At 46.8% G+C, this 10,046-nt stretch overlaps 1 long non-coding RNA gene and 1 pseudogene across 1 annotated transcript; both read left to right on the forward strand.

Moving 5' to 3' along the window:
* LOC130392831 (ceruloplasmin-like) overlaps positions 1 to 6,958 on the forward strand; it is a 12,455-nt pseudogene extending 5,497 nt beyond the window's left edge.
* Positions 6,959 to 7,917: 959 nt separating this feature from the next.
* Positions 7,918 to 9,486, forward strand: LOC130392949 (uncharacterized). Its single transcript, XR_008897067.1, has 3 exons — positions 7,918 to 8,025; positions 8,772 to 8,877; positions 9,178 to 9,486. It is a non-coding gene; the product is annotated as an uncharacterized LOC130392949 (long non-coding RNA).
* The last annotated feature ends 560 nt before the right edge of the window (positions 9,487 to 10,046 follow it).

Raw genomic sequence — 10,046 nt, forward strand, 5'->3', positions numbered from 1 at the left:
CATAAGCCCGCCCGATCGGAGAGGAGAGACAGTACCTCATCGCTTGCCGAAGAGGAGGTGTGGGACTATGCTCCTACACAGCCAACAGACGGGTAATGCACACACGCACGCACGCACGCACACGCATGCACGCACACACACATGGTACACAAACACACACACACACACACACACACACACACACACACACACACACACACACACACACCACACCACACACACACCACATAGTACACACACATTAGTCCACATAAAAAATACTACTATCATAATGGTCAGCTGATTGTACTGTGATTGTACTACATTGTTTGTGTCTGTTTGCAGTGAAGCTGAGCAGTACATCGTGAAGGGGGCGAGCCGCATTGGAAGGTCTTACATGAAGGTCCGCTATGTGGAATACCACGGACACCACCTTCCTGACCAAGATGCTGCGTGCCCCGGAGGAGCTGCACCTTGGCATTCTGGGTAATGTGTCCACGCTTCATAATGCTGTTCATCATCTCAACGATTGTGACCCCGTAGGAGTACAGTGCTGGAGCTAGGATAAAACACTCCCATGACATATCCACTGTATTTCCCTTTAGTTCATTTAAAAAAATGCATCCTAATGCATTTATTTCTAACAAAATAACTGTAACAAAGAACATATATGCACAAACAATCCCCCCAAATTGAATATGCATAAACCATCTCAATAGATTTTGAAATGGCAATAGGCTCTTGAATGGCGTGAATATTAATTTTGAGACAGATTGTCGTCTTTAAGGGAGCCCTCCATATAAGCTCTGAATGCAGTGCATGCCAAGACTTCCTGAAAATGTCATTCAAATATGTCCAATGTTCTTTCAAACAACATTTTTGGCAAATCATTACATCTGTTGTTTTTTCCTAGAAAATGTATTTTCGAAGGACAATTACCATAGTTTCTGCGACCGGGTTTTGGTTTATTATAATGATTGCTGATTACTGAGTGGCACAACCCTAGCAATGACCCTAGCAATTAGTTGGACTAATGTTGAACATCCCTCCTGCATGGATTTGTCCTCGATTGTTTGTGTGTGCGTCTGCAGGCCCGGTGCTGCGGGCGGAGGAGAAGCGACACCATCAAGGTGGTGTTCAAGGAACCAAGGCCACTCGCGCCTACAGCATGCAGCCCCACGGTGTCCAGTACAACATCGAGCAGGACGGAACTCTGTACTTCAATGAACTAGAAGGTTAATAACACACACACGCACGCACGATCGCACGCACAGACACAGACACACACACACACACACACACACACCTTCTGTCATATCCCTGAGTGCCAGCGAAGGATATGGAAAGATTAGCATCAAATGTGATGACAAGTAGATAACCTTTGGACTTGGATATTCTACCAGTAAAGTCACTGGCAACCCCCATGACCATTACACTTTTTTGGTCTCCATTTCCGGAGTATACTGTTTGTGATGTTCTTTTCCTGCCCACTTCTCACCAACCTCTACCCCTCTCGCACACAGAGTTCCCACACAGCAAGAAGCTGCCGTGAACGTAGGAAAGAGCCTAGTGAGTACCGCTTTAGATATACCCCAGGCCAGTGTCTGCGTTCCAACTGCACTTCTGTGCCTCCTTCTGTCTTATCCTTCCTTCCTCATTTCCTTCCTCCTAGCCATCCTTTCTTTGTCGGGAATAGCAATCGGGTTTTCAGAATGCATTGATCTACACGGGAGTGTTGGTTACGAATGTTCCTCTCTATGCAGGGATTGTTACCCCACTACCAGCGGCTCTGGTCCAGCCTGGGACGGTACACACCTACGAGTGGCTGGTTCCCATCGGCGCTGGGCCGACCGACGGGGACGGGGCCGACTGTCTGACCTACCTCTACTACTCTGGCGTGGACCCAGTCAAAGACACCAACTCTGGTCTGGCTGGGCCTCTTCTTATCTGCAAACCTAAAGCGCTGAAGAAAGGTGTCCAGGTGAGTGGCGATGGGTCTTCTTAGAGCATTATATCAAAACACAAAACTACATTTTTCGATGCCTCGTCGTTAATCAGCGTAACTTTCGCATCTATTGTTGTGTACAAGAAGCTAATACCGTTAGGACATCTACAGGATAACATTTATTGTAATTTAGCAGTGAGCATCTTTCAACATTCTCTCTCTTTCTCTCTCTCTCTCTCTCTCTCTCTCTCTCTCTCTCTCGCGCGCGCTCTCTCGCGCGCTCTCTCTCTCGCTCTCTCTCTCGCTCCCTCTCTCGCTCTCGCTCTCTCTCCCTCGCTCTCCATCGACCGTCCGTTCCACAGAAGAACTACAATAAAGAGTTGCACCTGATGGCCACAGTGTTTGATGAGAACCTGAGCTGGTATCTGGACCACAACATAAGGACCTACACCACATCTCCCAACACGGTCAACAAGGAAGACGAGGGCTTTGTGGAGAGCAACAGAATGCACGGTGAGCAGGCATAGTGAGCAATCCAGATAGGGCTGAAGAAATGCTGCCACGCCCCAGTGATGGAGCTGTCATTTATATGAAAGAGGGCATTCAAATATACTAGAATGATCAATTAGGAGGCCGAAGCCCTAAAGGAGATGAGCAATGAGAGGTGACTTCGGGTTTCAAGGACAGTAACACGTGAGCTATGGACCTGGGGTGCCTATATATCAAAGAGGGTCTCAATTACAGGGGAAACAATGTCTATTGAACCCCGTCATGCAAAGAGGTAGTGTCAAACATGAGGCCAAACGGCAGCAGTGGGTGGCAGTAGCTCAGGAGGTAGAGGGGGTTGGCTGGTAACCTGAAGGTTGCTAGTTAGATTCCCGACTCCTCCTGCAAGCGTCGAGGTCTCCCTGAGCGAGACGCCTCACCCTAACTGCTCCCGGCGAGCTGGCTGTCGCCCTGCGTGGCTGACGCCGCCGTCGGTGTGGGAATATGTGTATGAATGGTTGCATGTCGCTTCGGATCAGAGTAGCGGCCAGTTCCCCTCAATGTAAATGTAATGCTTTGATTCTCCAAATGCATCCACCTCTGTTATTTGAACACACGCCGCCTTGCTCTTTGTCTCTGGCAGCTCTGAACGGCTACGTGTACCGGAGTCTCCCGGCCTCACCATGTGTAAGAACGACAAGGTGTCCTGGCACCTGTCAGGTCTCGGCTCCGAGCTGGACATCCACAGTCTCTATTTCTATGGCAACCGCTTCCTCTACCGTCAGACCAGGAGAGACAGCATCAGTGTCTTCCCTCACATCTCACACACTGTCGTTATGGAGCCGGATAGCATGGGTAAAACACACGCACGCACGCACATACACGCACGCACGCACATACACGCATGCACGCTTGCACGCACAGAAGCACACACACTTTTTTATCAGCCTTTTTGTCACTTTATGGTAACTGTTAATTAAAATGCAAGTAAAAGTATTGATACACACTCAATTACAGCAAATTACAGTGATGTGGCGTGAAAAAGACATGATCACCGGTATGATTCCTGTGTATCTAGTGGTGTAAATCTGACAAGGAGACAAAGAAAATGAATCAGGAAACATTGCATTAGCTTGGTGGCAGGCATGAACCACTTGACAAAGTACCACGTTGTAGTAAGCTACCATGAATCAAAGTACATATTTCTCTGGGTTTAAACCTTGTTGCAACCAATTTGGATAATTGACTTAAAAGACTTGACAATATATGCATCATACGTCCAGTCATTTTTAGATATTAGAACAGGGAACTGTTCCATAGTATTCCTTTAGTTCAGAGCCCGCTGGATGTTTCAGGGTCCTTCGAGGTGGTGTCGGCCACGGCGGCCGACTACACTGCCGGGATGCGAGCCAACTACACGGTGGAGAAGTGCGGCCTGTTCCAGACGCAGGGCGAGACCATGTTGCGCTCATCTACCTAACATCGCCGCCATGGAAACCACCTGGGACTACTCTCCCAACCGCACCTGGGAGGAAGGGCTGTTCACGGATCTCAACCACAGGTAGCTTGAGTTGCAGGCGCTACGTCTGTCGAATTTAGGGACGATCGGAGCTCCCTGTAAAGATTTCAACGCTGTGTTCATCAGGGGATAGGGGTAACGGCTCGGGTAGCTTAGGCCTACTGAAGAACACACCAGTATGCATGTACACATCACAAACACACGTGGTCACACACATTCACACATTGGCTTTGTTCTGGGTCATCTCTAGAAGATGACTATACTACTCTTTATTCCACTTCTTCAGGGCGTTACCTTCATTGCAAGTATTCTGATTCTGTATCTTGCTTTGCTGAAGACATCGCCCTAAGGTCAGGGCCGTGGTCCACATCTATTGTTGACAAAGGGTGGGGAACAAAACGCTGGCTGGATGTCAATATTATACACACATCATCTTTTTTAATTTGAACATATTCCAATATTATGTTAACATGATACGTAATGTGTCTTCCATTTGTGTTCTACTTTTATTAAGCTACTTTGCTTCTAATCCTCTTCTTTGTGCATGAGCCTAATCATTTGCCAAAGACCTTAACACCAAATGTAGATCTCCTCCAGGTCTCTCACATTCAGAACGTACCAGAAAGGCCCTGACACTTTGTTCATACGCCGCTTAGAATGTTCTGGTATTGCTTCGTCTTTTTGATCCGTGGTTATTTACGAGTGCACTCTAAACACGCTCTACACAACGACCTCTGCATGAGTTTCAGAGTCAGACCGTAACGGCCGCTGCTCGATTGAAAGAATAGGCTTCACATTGAAAATTCAAAAAAATATTAAAGCTGTTTGACTCTTTCTGTCTCCCCAGTCCTGGCAAAGCGTTTCTGGACAAGCAGGGAGGATTTATCGGCTCCCGCTACAAGAAGGTCGTCTACCGCCAGTTCACCAACGACAAGTTCATCAGGCAGACGGACCGACCGGCCGACATGGAACACCTGGGGGTCCTGGGTACGCTGAATCTGTGTGTGTGCGTGCGGGTGTGCGTGTGCATGCGCTGCGTGCACATGTATGTGTATGTTTGTGTGTAGTGGGCTATTAAGTCAAATATGTGAAAAACGTCCCATGTTCAACGTTAACAATGCAAAGGAGAGAACCCAGAGAGCCCTTATTGGCTGATACAGCTTTCACACTAATATAATTAATTCATGTCCAGAGATTCATCAAACTGTCCAATGATCCTCTCCAACTATGCTCCGCTTTATTCTGTCATCCCAGGTCCTATGATGCACGGCATTGTGGGTCAGAGGGTGAAGGTGATCTTCAAGAACATGGCGTCCAGACCATACTCCATCCACGCCCACGGAGTGAAGACGGAGAGTGCGGTGATCTACCAAACACCACCAGGTGTGGAGAGACACGCCCACCAGGGGGCGCCAGAAACAGGCTTTGCTTGTTTTCTCTGTTTGTAACTAATGGAATCGATGGTGTGCTCTGACACAGCCAGGTGCAGATAGAGAGACAGAGGCAAAAGTATTTTTATTTAAATTGTTATAATCCAGCTGAGATGAGCAATGTTCAGTAGGCCTGTGCGAGTTAGTTAACTATAAGAACTTTCCAGAAGCTGCATTAATATCCACTGACCACCTGATGGCAATATAGATGTGTTGTGTATTTCCAGTAAGATAACAACAAGTTTTCGGCTTTAAGGTTACAAAAAGGAATTGTTTTCTAATTAGTATCAACAGTCTTCTAAACAAGCAATACGTCAAAGATCCTACATTCAACATTATAAACTTGGCTTACATTGAGTTATTTTGTGCAATCAGCGCACGCAATAATCATTGTGATTCATCCATTTAATCCTATTGCCTGGACCAGGTGAGACCCACACCTACACCTGGTACCTGACCAAGACAGCCGGACCAACCGAGCAGCAAGAAGTCCTGTTCTGTCATGGCCTACTACTCCACCGTCGACAGTAGTCAAGGTAGGCCTGTACCAAGTGAGGGTAGGTAGAGCTCTCAGCATTGGTTGTTTCCAGTGTATTCCTATGTAGTAGAGCGTTGGATTCAAACCTACAGTTTATAGGGTTGGATTTATGAGTTTATATAAATGAAAATCCTTAATTTTCATTTATATAAACTTTATGTTTGCTGGCTAACAGCCAATCTATGAGTGGATATTGTGTTTTGGTTTTTTCTCACTGCCTTGTTAATTCTTCACACACGCACACGCACACGCACACACACCACACACACCACACACCAAACACACCACAGCACACACACACACACACACACACACACACAAACACACACACACACACACACCCACACACACACACACACACACACACACACAGCGCAACTTCTTAGCTACAATCTCACCTTGATGGTCTCTTCCCAGTACATTACAGGCGGTGCTGATTGGTCCTTTGGTCATTGGCCAGAAAAAGCAGCTGGGGTGCGGTATGTATTTAACAATGAGAGTTTCCAACGTCCTGTATCCACAAAGTGAGATGCGAACAATGCATGAAAGCAGCCTGCAACGCACAACAAAGGTTGTAATTTGTAAGACCACAAAAGGCATGTGCCATTCTGGATGTATAACAGATGTAATATATTAATGTTCACAAATCTTAATGTACAAATCTATAAATAAGGTTTCCTGTCACAAAAAACGTCTAGGTTTTAAAATATACATCAATATTGGCATTAAAGTCAATCGAAGTATTCAAACACCATTAGCCAAACATGATTTCATGACTCTGATTCTATGGTAGGATTGAGGGTAACAGAAACCAAACCTCATCCATTACATTGGCCTACAATAGGCCATCACGATTAACCGATGAATACGTAATAAAATGTGCCGCTTAAGGACACTGGGCCTGAAGAGGAAGTCGAGGAGTTGCTGGGCGCTCATTCATGGTGTTTGATGAGAACGAGAGCTGGTGGGTACAGTAGAGAGTTTCAGTAACACCTGTCTGGGTCACTCCGGTCCAGTTTGTATTTCTCCCATTGTCGTTATCATCTACAGGTACTGGATGACAAACATCCGAACCCAAATCGTGAACCCGCCCAGGGGCCTGAAGGACAACGAGCTCTTCATAGAAAGCAACAAGATGCACGGTGAGAGGATTGGAGCCGGCATGCAATGAAAATATTACTTATGTATGTCATACTCATTATAGGCTTAGGTTTATAGCATCTTATCCTAGCTATCATTGTTGTATTCAGAGAATGGTAAATCTAGTGATTGTTAGTGCTTGGGCACTTGGTTCTATGAACCTCCTTATGTACCGACAGAGATATATTGTTGTTTCTCGTTCATCCTGACAAATGTACTTATTGTAAGTCGCGTTGGGATAAAAGCGTGCTAATGCCCCAAATGTAAATGTATTGAAAGACCTCTCACATCCAGTCTCGCATGCGAACACAAACTCACAACGTAGCACAACAATTCAACTGGTGTAAACATCTATGTCCATAGTTTTAACTCCGGTAAGCCCATTAATGGTCGCATGTATTGTGAACCTGGAGGGTTTGAACATGGTGGTGGGGGACAGGTGTACTGGTAACCTTGAAAGGGGAATGGGAAGCGAGGTGGACCAATACACTCTGCACACTGGGCATGGGCACAGCGTTGGAATTACAAGGTGGTGACATCACACGCACACGCACGCAGCCGATGCCCCGCAACTCACAGCAGGACAAACAGACAAACAGCAACACACAGACACAGACAACACACACACACCCACCACACACACACACACACACTCTTCTCTCTCTCTCTCTCTCTCTCTCTCTCTCTCTCTCTCTCTCTCTCTCTCTCTCTCTCCTCTCTCTCTCTCTCTCTCTCTCTCTCTCTCTCTCTCTCTCTCTCTTCTCTCTCTCTCTCACACACACAAAGATGTTCCCACATATTATAGCGGTATACCTTCCACCACATTGGAGGAAAACAAGAAAATTGAGCAAAAAAGAAAAGGCATTCCTTCATCATGCTGTTTCTTTCCTCTCCTCCCCATGCTCTGATCTCACTCCTGTCCATCCTCTAGATGGGCGGAGGGCGGTACCGCACTGACGTGTACGACCTGTTTCCGGCCACATTCCAGGTAACCTCCATGTGCAGACTGGTCATAAACCAGCAGCAGTACCTCCGACTGGTCATAAACCAGTACCTCCGGAGCAACCAGCAAGGCGGCTGAAATGATCCTTGAGCGTTCATGGTTGACACGCTCCCAACTTCAGCACAATCCGTGTGTGTTGTGTGTGGTGTGTGTGTGTGTGTGTGTGTGTGGCATTAAGGTCAAATGTTTAAAATACAGTCCATTTTACCCACAATCACCTCCCCACGCTGAATCTGAAGGTGCTGACTGGGATGTCAGTCGAGTCCTCTCTACTGTGACCAGAGCTGTGAGGCTGTTCTCATGCCTCTCTCTGAGCTGTGAGCCTGTTCTCATGTCCCTCTCTGAGCTGTGAGGCTGTTCTCATGCCTCTCTCTGACCAGAGCTGTGAGGCTGTTCTCATGTCCCTCTCTGAGCTGTGAGGCTGTTCTCATGACTCTCTCTGAGCTGTGAGGCTGTTCTCATGCCTCTCTCAGAGCTGTGAGGCTGTTCTCATGCCTCTCTCTGAGCTGTGAGGCTGTTCTCATGCCTCTCTCTGAGCTGTGAGCCTGTTCTCATGCCTCTCTCAGAGCTGTGAGGCTGTTCCCATGTCTCTCTCTGACCAGAGCTGTGAGGCTGTTCTCATGTCTCTCTCAGAGCTGTGAGGCTGTTCTCATGCCTCTCTCAGAGCTGTGAGGCTGTTCTCATGCCTCTCTCAGAGCTGTGAGGCTGTTCCCATGTCTCTCTCTGACCAGACGGTGAAGATGCGTCCGGAGATCGCTGGCAGCTGGCTGATGCACTGCCATGTCTCAGACCACATCTCCGGTGGCATGGAGGCCATCTATACCGTCAGAGAAAAAGGTGTGTGAGTAAGAAATAGGGAAATAATTCAAGAACTGTGGAGCAGTGTGTGAGACAGACACTATGTCAATGTCTTTGAAGTTATTGTGATACACACAAAGAATGCTGTGTATCTCAAGAACACTGGCCATGGCAGTGACATGATGATGATGATGATGATGATGATGATGATGATGATGATGATGATGATGATGATGATGATAATGGTGGTGTTGGGGGGGGTGGTGATGATGGCTACTGTTGTGAGGAGGTTTAGGATGAGATGTTTAGTCGTCATTATGTCTGTGTCTGTTTCCCCAGCAAAAGGAGGTCGATTTGGCTGAGCTGCAGTGTCAAGGAGCAGATTAAGAAAGTCGTCAATGTCCACAAATAAGAAGGCATAAACGTCTGTGTATGCGGGATAGGCAATGACAAGCTAGACTAAATCACTAAACTCTTTCCAGAAAAATGAATTTATATCCACTGGCCCCCTGATGGCAGTATAGACTTATTGTGTAGTCTCAGCTCCCTTGCTTGAAATGTGTGATTGCAACTTACACTGATGTAGATGCATTGGATGTTGGAATAAAGTGCTTTGAAATTTGCCAATCAGGCTCTTTGTGTTTGTTGATTCCACCAGTATGACTTACACATCCAAAATAAGCCTACTTTCTTTTACATGTGAGACACCAGACTATCCCCAGACGCAGGCCAACACTTTCAAAGATTGCTAAAGAATCCGTGGTTATTTTATGAACATAATAGGTGTCAATAATCTGACCACACTACATTGATCTATTTGTCTGTGCTCTATAGCTCCCTACTTTGTACTGCTGAGCCTCAACGGAGAAATGCTGCCATCGCCCATGAACGGCATCTACTAGAAAAACAGTGTTTGTTTGCGTTTCTGTCTGTGTGTGTCTGTGAGTCTGTGTGTCTGTGTGTGTGCGTGTGTTTGTTTGTCTGTCTGTCTTTGTGTGCCTGTATGTGTGCATGTCTGTATGTGTCTGTCTCTATGTGTGTGCGTGTGTGTGTGGGTATTTGTGTCTGTGCATGTGTGTGGGTGTGTGTGTGTCTGTGTGTGTCTCTGTGTGTGTGTGTGCTTCGGGGGCAAAAAAAAGACTGCCAAACAACCAAGCCCCGCCCCTGATGGAGGCATAGGTGCGTCCAGGTGCAACGACGGGCCGCCG

This window comes from Gadus chalcogrammus, chromosome 12 (genome assembly GCF_026213295.1).
Source record: "Gadus chalcogrammus isolate NIFS_2021 chromosome 12, NIFS_Gcha_1.0, whole genome shotgun sequence".
Classification (NCBI taxonomy): Eukaryota; Metazoa; Chordata; class Actinopteri; order Gadiformes; family Gadidae; genus Gadus; species Gadus chalcogrammus.